Source organism: Copadichromis virginalis, linkage group LG6 (assembly GCF_057382275.1).
Source record: "Copadichromis virginalis isolate Kocher_CV1m ecotype Utaka linkage group LG6, C_Virginalis_male_GT1.1, whole genome shotgun sequence".
Lineage (NCBI taxonomy): Eukaryota > Metazoa > Chordata > Actinopteri > Cichliformes > Cichlidae > Copadichromis > Copadichromis virginalis.
The window spans coordinates 12,134,446-12,147,724 of NC_140623.1; the positions used below are offsets into that span (position 1 = coordinate 12,134,446).

The 13,279-nt window shown below is 40.2% G+C and overlaps 1 protein-coding gene across 2 annotated transcripts in view; it reads right to left on the bottom strand.

Moving 5' to 3' along the window:
• The window catches only part of vasna (vasorin a), a 37,225-nt gene extending 25,982 nt beyond the window's left edge, over window positions 1-11,243 (bottom strand). Inside the window, exons 1-2 of one of the 2 annotated variants that reach the window (XM_085458662.1) lie at window positions 11,008-11,243; window positions 7,790-7,866 (exon numbers count right to left, since the gene is read on the bottom strand). The gene's annotated coding sequence lies outside the window, so the exon portion shown is untranslated. The remainder of the gene's footprint in view (window positions 1-7,789; window positions 7,867-11,007) is intronic. The other variant, XM_085458661.1, reaches the window with a different exon arrangement.
• Window positions 11,244-13,279: the final 2,036 nt, after the last annotated feature.

The following is a 13,279-nucleotide window of genomic DNA, read 5'->3' on the forward strand; positions in this document are numbered from 1 at the left end:
TTTAAAGATCCCTGCATTAAAAAAAAATGGCGAAAGTCGACTGTTTTAATGAGAACAATTTATGTTACAACATCAAGAATGTGCAAATTATTTTGAAAAATCTAGCAACGTTTAGCAACCCTTATAGATTAAGCTTTAGTTTCTTAGTGTTTTCTCACAACTAAACTCACTGAAGCAGAATAATGAAGGAACAAAGAACACCTAAAGATCTTTTGCTCTTTCTTATTCCTCATTTTTTAATATTTTGCTTGGAAAATGGGTGCAGGGATTTAGTCTTTGGCCTTAAAAACGTTTTTTTGTAGAGTTGTAAAAAACACAGTTTGTACAATTCCAGTAAGCTTGGAAGTTTTTCAGGAAATGTTCTACAGAAAAAGGCGACAGTCTTTTCAGTGGTGGCTCCTAATCTTTGGAACAATTTATATTTGTCAAACTGTGTTATGTTCACAATTTGACAAATAAATGGGGACAAACTGTGTTTGTGCAACAGGGTACAAGTAACAAGGTGCCTAAAAATCTAATTTATGACAAAATACTAGCTTATTCCTTGAGACAGGCGCCTTTTTTAAGTTTGAATGATTCATAGGTCAGTGTTGAGTGCCTTAACAAACAAAAAAAACATTCCTCTGAAAATATTCGTTTTCAAGGACTCGACTGAAAATGAGTGAAAAGAAAGGCCTTCAGAAAACCTGGAGAACTATTGCTCAAGACCATGATTAAAAAGCAATTACGTCTGGCTCCTTGGACACAAAATATAAAGAAATAAAGGGGTGGACCAAGACTTTTGCAGAGTACCATATATGAAGACTAAAGAACAACAGCTAACGTTAATGGTGCGTGAGGTTATCTATCACCTTCATTTACTGGCAAACTCTGGGTTTAGCAGGACACATCCCATCCTGAACCCCACCATATGCACACTTTTTCTATCCCTTTGAATAATGGCAGCCATCAAATTTAACTAAGGAGGGGGTTTAGTGAACGCCAGAAGTCTGTGAACTGAACAGCAACCCAATCAAGACTCAGCACAGATATATTAAGACCAAACTGCTGCAATTGAGCCTGTGAAACTGCTCCATCAATCCTTGCAACCTCAGTCTGTCTAATATATCCCATCTGTTCTGGGGAAGGGAGTCTGGTGTGTCTTGGCCTCATCCGTGGTATGGAATAAGGTTTCTGCAGTTGCCTGACCTGCTGACTGCTTGTTTTGGACTTTGCATTGGTCTGTCTATGTTTATGGAGTGTCTTATCCAGCAGTCACAGCTAATGTAGAGCACATTTGACGGACACTAGTAAATCAACACTGGCTCCTATCTACAAACTTAAAACAGAGTCTGCCACGTATCTGAGAGCAAATTTTAGTTAGTGCATCCTAAAGATTAATAAAACGTGTCGTTATTTGCTGTCTCAAAATCAAGCACAGCATTAGTTGCAGCAGTCCCAACAGATCAGCTCACCTTTACTCATGGCTCAGCTGATACTTAATGCAATCCATTTGGATGCAAAGACTAAAGGCTAATCCTGCCTACAGTTGCGGCACATCTGCAGGCTGCTTTGCAACCCATCTCCAATTCCACGGAATAATTGATGGAACAGCTGCTAATTTGCTGCTAACAATTCACTAACAGACCCCAAAGCAGCAAAAAGTGTGGATAATTTTAATTTTAGGGGATAAAATTATCAAAAGAGTCCCATCTTAAGCATACACTCTAAACTTCAAAGTTGAATTTTCATATCTTATACCATCCGTGTTTGGCATCGATATGAATACACTTGAATACACAGGCTACATTTCCACTATGAACCCCTCTGCTTGCCATTGTTGTTTAAGCTGCTAAAAGCTAACTCTTGATCCACCTCTGCGCTCTTTGAAGTGGAATTCATCTGTGAACAAGATGTCCAAATTAAAAATACCACAGGCTCGCCCACAGCCACATTCTGCTATGCAGGATTTAGCGAGACGGCAATGTGTGTAAAGTGCCAGGTCAGATGCATGTTAGACTACAGTAACTCAGACACACAGCTGCTGTCAGACACCGGGGGAGTTTAAATAAAATGTGATTGCCACTTTTTACCCAAAATGTTGTTGTACCCAGGTAAACATTGTTTGTCTTGAAAATAAAAGCAAAGCTGAGTCATTCTTGACCAGGAAATAATCCTCCTCATGATCTTATCCATGTTACAGATAAAAAGAACAGCTTTAAAGTGGTGACGTGCACAGACGTTTCTCATGAACAATAATTACTTGGCGTAATTCTTCTCAGCTTTCTGCTCAATTTAAAATCCGAATTTCCGTTTTACAGCAAACACAGTGCTGAGTCGATAAAACACGCTTTGGCCTTTGATTTTTTTTGTCACTGCAGTGTGAGACATAAACATTTACATATGTAAATACTTTGATCTTTTTTTCGTTCAAAACCCCAAGATGCATTGGGCATTGTAAAGCAGTGAAGCCAGAAAAATCTGAAAGATATATTATCATCTTGTGAAAAGCTTACTTATCTTTTCCTTTATATAATAATTTCTAGGTTTTATATTCCAGACTTAACTGCAGTCAGTTTCACCTTTCAGAATGCCGCACACCTTGGAACATCGTGACCCTAACCTGCTCTCATACTAATAAGCAAGCAAGTAACAGTTGCACAAGCCTCTTCAAACTCTTTTGTCTTGCTTTGGTGTTCCAAGTATCACCACAGGCTCCTGGCGAAACGGAAACCAGTCGAGTGAGTTTCTTCCTATTTGGATCACCTCTATTGCAATTTTGACTCAGACTCAACACTTTTTTTTTCTTTCTTTTTTTTTTGCCTGTCCTTCTTCTGCTTGGTCAGTTTCTTGTCCCAGTCTTCTGGTTGACTGAGTCCCCCTTTAACTCCTGACCCCTTAATCCCCTGCCAGCTGCAGCGAGGCCCCCAAGGAAGACCTGTGACTGTGCGTGCCTGTGTGTTTCTATCAGTATGTATGTGAGAGAGGCAACAAAAGTTCTATGCAAGATATGAATGAGCACTAGCATGCACTTCTGTACTGATTAGCACTGTCTAAAAGCTTTTTTCTTTACACATCATCATTGTGGATTGACATGTGCATGACATTTATCCTCTTACATGAAAGAATTTCTGTTAATTGATAACAGTAGTCTTGCCAGTTATGGTAACTTGCCAGTTACAACATAACTGGCAAGACTCAACATTCATACAAAGAGCCCATAAAGTTGCTACTAATCCACCCGAGGCTGTTATTGAACAGCGAAGCAGTGATTTATGTTATTCACAGACACTAAGTGTCTGACTGTTGAATTTCTTGGGTAACAAGTGTAGCATCACACCTGCAGTCATGGATGTGATTCAGCCGACTTTACAGTAACTTTTGTTGATATCTTTTCACTGTTGCACAACTCCTTTTACCCCCAAAGGGATCAATTATGCCTCTTCATTCATTAGTCACTGTTACACTCCGTCTATCTATTGGAGGCCATCCCAGCTGACATATGACTAGAGGCAGGGTACAACCTGGACTATCCAGCCCACCCCAGTCCATCAGCAACCATTTTTACTCACATTCACACCAACGTCCAGTTAACCAAAGACTATGTTTTTCTTCCGTTTGTGGGAGGAAGCTGGAATACCCAGTTTAGTTTCACCTAGCATTTTAAAAAGAGGAATCCTGAAACTAACAACCATTAATTAGTTGGTTTGTGGGTTTTTTGTTGGTACTCCCTTAACTTACACCAAAGCCTGATCAACCGCCTAGAGATTATCCTTCCAGTACTCTCATGTACCAACTGACTGTTCTGTTGCTATCACAGGGAAAGTCTAAGGTCTTATTTAGAGTTAAGATATCAGTCTCCAAGTTAGTAATTTAAAAATACAAAATTTAAAACCAGATTCCTACCGAAAAACAATGGCCTGAGCCCAGCTCTAGAAATTAGGTACTAAACTTGCTAGCAATCGGTCCTAAGAATACTCTTGACTTCATTCTGCCATAGCAAGCTTTCAGTAACTCTTCACTGAGTTAAATGTGCAATCCTGACAACACAACACCAAAGAAGACTGCAGAATGCTACCAAGATAATGCATGCTTTGAGAGCCATTGGTGCACTCCATTTGAAGTCGAAATGTCTAAGGTCCAAGATAGAATTTTCAACTGGAACGTCCCCTCAGGTCAGACTTCCAGCCTTACACCAACACCCGCACGACCAACGCACGTAATGCATGTTAACATTAGTAAAACTGTACAACTTGCAATCTTTAAAGTCACTGTTGTGTATTTGTGATTGGCTAAATAAGTGATATCAGGGCATTGACCAGGATCTGCCTTTCAATGTGCTGCAGCTGTGCTTTTAAGCCAAAATAATAACCATTACATTGCATTGCTAGTGATGCATGGATGCCTGTACCTTCCTAAGGGGCTAAACAGGTCCTGTTTTTCCTTGCTTTTCCAAGTTGACTACTAAAATGCGCTCAACACAGGAGTGATGTCACTCCCAGCACCGATATCTGACTTCTAAGGCAAGCATTGAGCAGCGTAATATTGTGACAGACCAGCATTAACATTTTAGGAAACATATAATAGAAGATTTACCTCACATCCTCTCATTATTTCTCACTATACGTCTAAAAGCAAAAGTTTCTGTAGTTTGCAGAATTCTGTTGTTTTATAAGACAATGTAGAGCAGGAAAGGCAACAGCAAGTCGAGGTATTGCTGCTAAAGGTGCTTCTACAAGCTACTTAATCATCTGTAGTCAGCTCTGTGCAGTCTCACAGAGCTGAAATTTAGAGGGTGTTTAATGTAACCGAATAACTGTTTATGTTAATGTGCATTATATTCTCTATTTAAAAAAAAACCTCACTCATGAATTGTGCAAATAGGCAAACGGAGATTTGAAAACAGACAAAATCAGGTCTTACCTGTCTGAGAGTAAACACGATACTACACATGCACCTCTATGCAGACTTATAGAGGTCCCCTAAAGTAACACCTCACCTAACAATGGCTCAGCGATCTTTCAAAAGTCCTGATGCGTACAACTAGTTAGGCACACACGTCAACTTTAGTGCACGCGGCTGTATTGAGCAACAATGCCGGTTTGTCAAACGGCCTCTGTCCTCACCTGTTGTCTGTCTGACTTGTTGAAAATATCACAGGTCCAGACCTCTGATCTTTGAAATGCTTTGTGAGGCCCTGCAGTCCCCAGGCCATGTGTGTTTGTGTGTGTGTTGACTTGTGCTGTGAATGGGAATGAAAGGGTGTGTATGCGTGCAAAGCAAGACTATGTGCCCCCAGGAGGAAAAAAAAAGATGGAAAGGGGCTCAGAAAGAGGGGGCTGGAAGCTGGGCTTTCTCTAATCTACTACACTACCCCCATCCAAAGACACACACACACACACATATACATAGATACACACTTGCCCTCAGGTATATCTCCCGCTGAAGGACAGGGTGGTGAAGTGTTATCTTAAAGGCAGATTAAGGAGCAAGTCTGAATTTGAAAGCTTTCTTTATATGGAACAGAGACTGATTCTCTCAGCTCTCAATTGGCAAGGAAAATGCGTACTTGCTTAATGGTCATTGTCATTTTTAGAAGCTGATTTTGCAGTTTTATTAAGGTCTCAACCCCAAGGGGAACTTTTGTTGAATACTAAGATTTTGTTCTTAAACTCGTCACACATTAAGTGCTATGACCGAGTGGAAAAATAGGTATTTTCAAGTCATCAGAAGGTTGACTGTCCTGCATTCTGCATAAAGCAACACAGTTGTTCTACTGGAGGCATCTTACATCTCCTGGTGTCTCCTGGTACCACGCAGGAATGTTACAAGGAGCATGCATGTGTCACGCTCTTTACCTTCCTATTGACTATTGAGCCGCCAGTGTTTATACAACACACTGTGAGGGTGGGTGTTCGGGGGGGGGGCATGCTTCACGGGTTAGTAAAAGGAGTAACAACTCCTAAACCATCCTTGGTGGTGGAAGGGGAGTAGGCAGGGTTTAAACTCAAGGAGGTTCCCCTCTGGTGAGCGTGTTAAGCCTCACGTTGTTATGTGTTGTTTGAGTCTTGAATTCCTCGGCTGTCAAGGAGGCTTGTAAAGATGTAACGTGAGCCTTTTTTTTTAATGTTGCTGAAAACAGAGACCAAATTTAGCAATATAGCCCAAATCCTGTCATTCAAATGAATGTTTTAGTGGATTTAGGCAAAAATTAGATGCATAACAGGCTGCAAGAAAAAAAGAGGCATCCACTTCCAGTAACTGAAACAATCTTTGTCTCGATTTTTTGGGGGTTTTTTTTAAGTAAATTGAGTATAAGCGTATTTTTTAAGTGGTTGTGTGTTTCATGACGTTGCAAATTTGCTGTCTTAAAGGTTTTGCACAAAACAATTCAAAGATGTTTTTTGTGACTGTGGAAATTAGGATACTTCGGTCATTGAGATAATAACATGATACAAGTTCCTCTTTCTGACACTTAAATTGTTTAAATTTATCACACTAGTTAAGTTAGAAAGAAATGCATTCATCAACTGCTAAAATAACAAAAGGGAGCAAATCCAGAGCAGCGTAATGACCCAACTCGGCAGAATGATTTATTAGCAGTCGGAGGCTTGATGTTGGACGTCTGCTCCATCAGCGTAGCCCTCACTTCCTTAAATGTTCTCAATTGAGCTGACAAGCAGCTCAACCCACCGCACATCTGCAACAACAGCAAGAGCGAATTCTTCCCTCTATCTTTACACTTTGTGCTCAAATACCAATGTGATGGAAATGACAGTTGCAACTGAATAACAGCAGAATAACAGCTGATGATACTGATAAAGCGTTTGGTTTAAAGATACAATGTGAAGACATATCTATGTAAATATTCAACTGTTCAACTGATATGTTTTTTTGTAGAAAATGTAACGATTCCAGGAATGGATTTTTCCGAGAGAGGAGATATGCTTTAAAATTTCTTACAACTATGAACAACAAATTAAACACACATAAACTCAGTATTGGACTTTATTTGAGATTCAGACACGTATTTCTATGTTATTAGTGTATACTGAAACAAATTTAAGGCTAAACACCAGAACAGCACTAAATAAACAAGGTAGCAGATGAAAGTCAGTTTCAAATGAGGTCTCTTACATTAATTTTTTCCATTGCAAGGCTTCTGTTGAAAGCTTTTTGGAGTTCTAAACAGACTGAGGGTGTTTTCGCACATTCGCTGTTGAGTCAGTTAAACTCGAACTCTGTTTCATTTCCACCCTTGGTGCGGTTCACTTGTGCAGATGTGAACATGGTAATGGCACTTGGGTGTGGACCAAAATGACCACCCCTGATAGGAGGTGGTCTCAGTCCAGTATCAGGCGAACTCCAGAGTGGTTCGTTTATGTTGAGAATATGATCTGAATGTGAGCTCGCGCCAAGCCAAACACCATGTGCACGCTGCAAATTTGAGCTAAACGCTGTGCATTCTGGGATGCAGCAGTACCGCAGATATGCAAAGTACACAAACTGTAACAACCAGAAGTAAAATGATTAAAGTCACCCAGATAAATACAAATGTCAAGAGTAAAAATTATCCACTAGTTCAGGCTACAGCACTTTCTTCCTATACTGACTTTGATGCTCCCACCTCAGACACAATCTGACCTTCAGGCCTGAATTTGGTCAATAGCTGACTAAAGTTTTTATAGGCAATATAGTATAATTAATATAATTGAGAGTATGTACTGTCTGGTGCCTGTAATAAGGTAAAGTTTCCTCCAACACTGTGCTATTAATATTTCCATTATTTTTTCAGCTTCGATGCACTGACCTCACACTACTTCCTGGTTTCTCAAACCTCCTCACATGGTTTTGTAGTGACGCATTTCAGTTCACTTGGAGTTTTCTCTGTTGGAAAAACATACAAGTTTACAAACTCGTCAATTGATTTAGAACAGAGTGTAAAAAAAGGTGTGAAAACGCTCCAAAACTTAAAAAAGTGTCACTGAATGTAAACAAATTCTGTTACTGATTATGATACAGGGAGGGTGGTTATCACAATTTACCTTGGATTAATTGGGACTTTCTGTTCCACATAAAAGAGAAAGCCACAAAAAAGCATTAGTCTTACAGAAAAAAACAAAGCTGGATAACAGAGAAGAAGAAACCAGAACAAGGGAGCAGGAGGGTGAGGCTTGACGGGAGTCTCTCTGCAATGTAAAAATGTCACATCTGCACATGTAAAACGCAGCGGACGCAGAGAAAACAAGAAAGGAATGACAGGATGGTAAAAGTGTCAGGATGAAGTAGGGAGGGAGAAACTTTTCATTCAGGAAAGCCAAGAAAAACAGTGCCGCCAGCTCATCGAGGCTTACAAATCTACGGAAATATAAATAGCACGGTGTTGGAGGGAAGTTCACTTCATTACAAGGGCTAGAAAATAAGTACCGCTTTTTGTGTCACTAATGTTGTTTACCAATAAAAAGCCTACTCAAGTTTGGTACAGTGACCAAATTCTAACCTCAAAGGAGGGGTGTGTGTGTGTTTGTGTGTAAGAGCTAGGTGTTATTCAACTTATGTGGATGTGAATGCATTTGCAAAGTCACATTATGGAAAGTCTACCTAGTGTTATATACCTAGAATATATAAAAATGAATGTACCGACTATGACTTCACCCATCATTTTGTGGGCCTGGCGTTTTGGGTGTTGTCATCTTGGATTTTTGAAAGCAGACGATCAGGAGTGGGACAGTAACGAACTGCCAGTCAAAATCACAAGACAGCCACACCCTAAGGCATAACCCTGCTCTATCGCTCAAAATCATAATTTACAAAATGAACATCAGACTGCATTGACTAAGATTTTTAAACTAGCACCTGAAACCATGAACTCGTTAAGAACGGGTTTACTGAGGTCAGAAAAAAAGGGAGAAGTGGGCTCACTACTGTAGAACGTGGCTGGTGGGTCGCCACCTGTTGGCCATTAGTAAGAAAGGATCAGTCACTTTTTGGATCCACAGGCTATGTTCACTCCTTTAGTAAAGAGTCAAGATGTTAAGGCTAGGAAAGAAGTCAATAATGTTGAGCTTAGAGGAAGACTCGTGGAAATGCAAATAAATGTAATGTCTTCTGTATAAATGGTTACTTTTAGCTGTGAAACATCTGAGGACCACAGGGCTCATTTAAACTCCACTAAGAGGGGGGGGGGGGGGGGGTGTTAGCTGGTGTGGCTGATAACAAGTGAAATCTCACACACACATCCATCCAACCAACCCTCTTCACCTTGTACCTCTTTACTTCATTCATGAGCTTATTAACTCCCTGATGGAGGAACTTTCCTTCATGTTCCCCCCTATTTAGTTGTCATGGTGGCTCGACCTGAACACTTATTAGCTGACCCCTGGGATTAGTCCAAGCTTGAGATGAGGAGAGTTGAGGTTAAGCCTTCACCTCGAGGTGCTCGCTGCAGCATCTCACCAGAAACCTTAATTAAATTGCTGAGACACCGCGTCAGGAATGTTTGCTTTACTCTCCTGTATTCACTTCTGTCCATCCCATCTGTCTCCACCTTTCTTTGCTTTTCCCATAGTCATACTCCACGCTGGGTTTGTTATACTACCCCAAACTCATCACGGAGCAGACAGTGAAGGCAGCGAATTGCAATATAAGGAGAAGACGGGAGGTCAGATTCAGCATATAGCTGTCTAGATTTATTAGATCAACAAGTCAGCCATGCATTGCAGGCATTCCTTCTACATATTACCACTGCAGTATCAGAGAGTTTAGACATGAATATTGATGACTAAAAGTGCTCTTTTGGATGGATGAATCGAAAAGATAGAAGGATAAGGATGGATAAGATATAAATATTGTTTAGAATAACTGTTTATTTTTCAAAAGTTAGAAAAAAACCTTTGTACCCTGCCTCTTGTCCTATGACAGGCTACCCTGAAGTGGATGACTGGAAAACAGTAAAATGCCCAGCACAGCTTTCCAAAACCCCTAGAGGAATCTTTGACTCCTTGCCTTCTATTATCAAGTTCAGAGGTTTATGCATTTGTGTTCTGTTGCTTATTCTATAAAATGTCAGGGGGGAAAGTGAGAAATCCACACCACATGATCCCAAAAATGACAGCACCTTGTTCAACTTACAAAGTTTTTCATTGATATCAAAAGTTTTTTTTAAGTGTTCAGTTTACAGAAACATCAACCAAAGACAAGCGCAAAAAAATAAAATAGTCCTTAAACTTGAGTTGGAATCTGTGTTTTTGATCATCATCATACTTTTATATTTAAAATATAAGTGAAGGCAAACTCTTTAAAACAGCCACTAAATAAAATGTGCATATATATATATATATATATATATATATATATATATATATATCCAGGCTTGACAGGATAACATCACAAAGAAAACAAAATGAAATCATCACTCTGAACTGACTGGCGGTATGTTCCAGAGGTGATACCTTGATTTGTCTCTGGGGAATCAACAGCTAATTGCGGAGATTAAAGTCTCAAGCAGCCAGAGGTGGGAGAGACAGAAACGGTGAAGGGGCAGATAACGAGTTCTAATCCGATACATGCGACTCCAACACGGTCTGAAGCAACGACCAAGATAAGAGCTAATCCTGTTTTCCATGTATCTCTGTAGGAAACGGTCCTCTCAGCGTCTCTTCTGTTAAGTGCGTCTCCTCTGAGCGCGTCTGTCCAACAGATCCTGACCCGAGATACTGACCCGTATATGCGGAGAGGAATGCGAGGATATGCTGACAAAATCACAACCACAAAGGAAGCTTTCACGTCCGGAGCTGGCTGAGTAAAAGGTACTAGAAGGAGCCGATGCCGGATTAATTACGAGTGTGCTTCGGAGCGTCCAAGTTTGCAGAAGAACGGATTAACTCTGCACATCTAATCGATATCACAGCACCCAAACGCATGAGCAGATTTTCTTTAATACAAATCGCTTCAATCCAAAGAATTAAAGGAACCACAACACAGTTCACTGTGCACACAACTTTCAGTGTGGCTATCAAAAAGGCTTACCTTGGCAAAGAAACCCAAAGTCCGCAGGAATACGCTGGAGCAGCTTCTACCCGGACGTTTTATCCACTTTGTTCCTATCAAATGCAAAACCCTCCAAGAAAAGTTCAGAAACCTCCTCTTGCAGCGCAGCGTGGTCGGCGTGTGCACGGAGTTCAGACCAGAAGGTGTCTCATGGCACTGCAGCGCGCAGGCTGTGCTTGAAGACTGTGGTCCGCTGGCGTTCAGCGGCGCACTGACTTTTCAACAATATTGCTCATTGAAGTAAAGGAGGCGAGCACTTAAACAAGCTGGGGAAGTGGGAGGTACGGTGCAGAGCCGGAGCGCGCTGCCGTGCGCGACCTCGAGGCAGGCTGCACCTGCGAGCGCCATCCATTACTCTCCACCTCACTTTATAATACGGCCTATTTTATTTTGAAAATAAATTATATTTACATACAAATATAATAAACACCAGGAAACAAAGAAATTATTTTACCCTATAGGTCATTTTCAGTGCTGCGTCATTTCTGGTCATTTTAAAGAAAAACAATATTTTGGTGTGACTTGACTTTTTCACAGCGTCATTTTTTTTTACATTGTTACTTAATATTCGTTATATAGATCAATGTGATTATGTCAGTGATGGATTTTCTATTATTCAGTTGTCCTTGTTTACTTGCGTGTCTCCTTTTCGGTAAGTTAAGCAAAGCAACCCGCACCCTGAGTACGGCGTCGTACTAAGTCAGATGGGAAAATGGTGTTTGTTTTTCTGCTAAATTACCAGGAAAAGGCAGTACTTAAAATTACTCACGCACTACTTCAATGTATTAAAAGTTGTTTTTGGGGATTGTCTGTGTGTGTGTGTGGGGGGGGGGGGGGGGGGGACTTTTTACCCCCTATATGTACCTACGTTTAAGTGTTTAAATATTTGCATCTGAATATGGTTATATTGTCATTTCAAATAAAGTTAATTAAAATTCCATTTAATTACAGGGTAATGACACCTTTAGTCATGGGTCATACTATTTTATATTTATTTATTTATTTATTTTTAAAGTTGTGTCTTTGAATTTTTTATTCATCCCTCTTTTTCCATAGGAAAATTTGTAGCTTTTAGATTCCAAATCCTGCATCCTCAAGAAAAAGCAATGAAGCTGAAACGCAGACTCAAGTGAGATACCATGTCTTCTCTTCACCCCTCCAAGCTAACTGCAGGGAGATTTGACAGAAGTGAGAATTTAATCTCTAATCAGCTACAGGAAATGATCTTATAACAGGAGAGCTTACAGGCTTACAAGAATCGGGTTGTTGACATCTGAAATCAACCAGTGTAATCTGTCCTTAGATTTCTCTGTTGTTTCCTTTAGTTTCACCCAGATAGAAGACAAATGAAGGGCATTTACAACACATAACAAATATGTCTGTCATGTTTAGAATGAGTTACAGGTCACTTTTGATGGTTCTCCCAGCTTTCTCTCAGTGTTTTTCCACAAGCCCCCGTTTGCCACAGTTACAGCTAATGAACACATACATAATGTAAACCTCTTTTTTATTGGCTAGGCATTTTGCCTTAATTTTTAGTTAGTTAACACAAATGCTGTAAGGTCAGCGATACCTTTATAAATGCTTATTTCTGTCCCTTCTACAGTGATGAAAAGCTTGAATCCTCGTGCAGAGTCCACATTTCCTGTTGAAGTGATCTCATAAACATTATGTAGGTAACCTGCTAAGTCATAATTAGCTGCTCTGAAATCATTCAAACATATATGCGCCATTCATGATAAAAGTTTGGTCTCCCCAATAAGTCTCTCCATAAACTTCAACTTCTTCAGAATTCTGCCGCTCGGGTCATAACTTGGACTCCCTTAAGAGACCATATTACCCCAATTCTTCAACAGCTTCACTGGTTGCCCAGAAGCCAGGATAAATTTTAAAATCTTAGTTCTCACGTTTAAGTGTATTCATAACATTGCGCCTCCTTATCTCTGTGAACTGCTTCATATCACCATTGCTTCCCGCTCTCTCAGAGCTTCATCTGCCACTCATCTTGTTGTTCCTTCTGCTCGTCTTATCACTATGGGGCACAGAGCTCTCAGTCGCTCTGCTCCTCGGCTCTTGAACTCACTTCCTTCAGCCTTAAGAACTATAGATTCCCTTCCCTTATTTAAGTTACAACTCAAAACCTATTTGTTTAAACTAGCTTACTAGCTTTAATGCAGATTTTACTTGCTGTCACACCTGGTTTATTTGGGGGGTTTGGGTTTTTATTTGTTGTTTTTTGTATTTTGTTGTT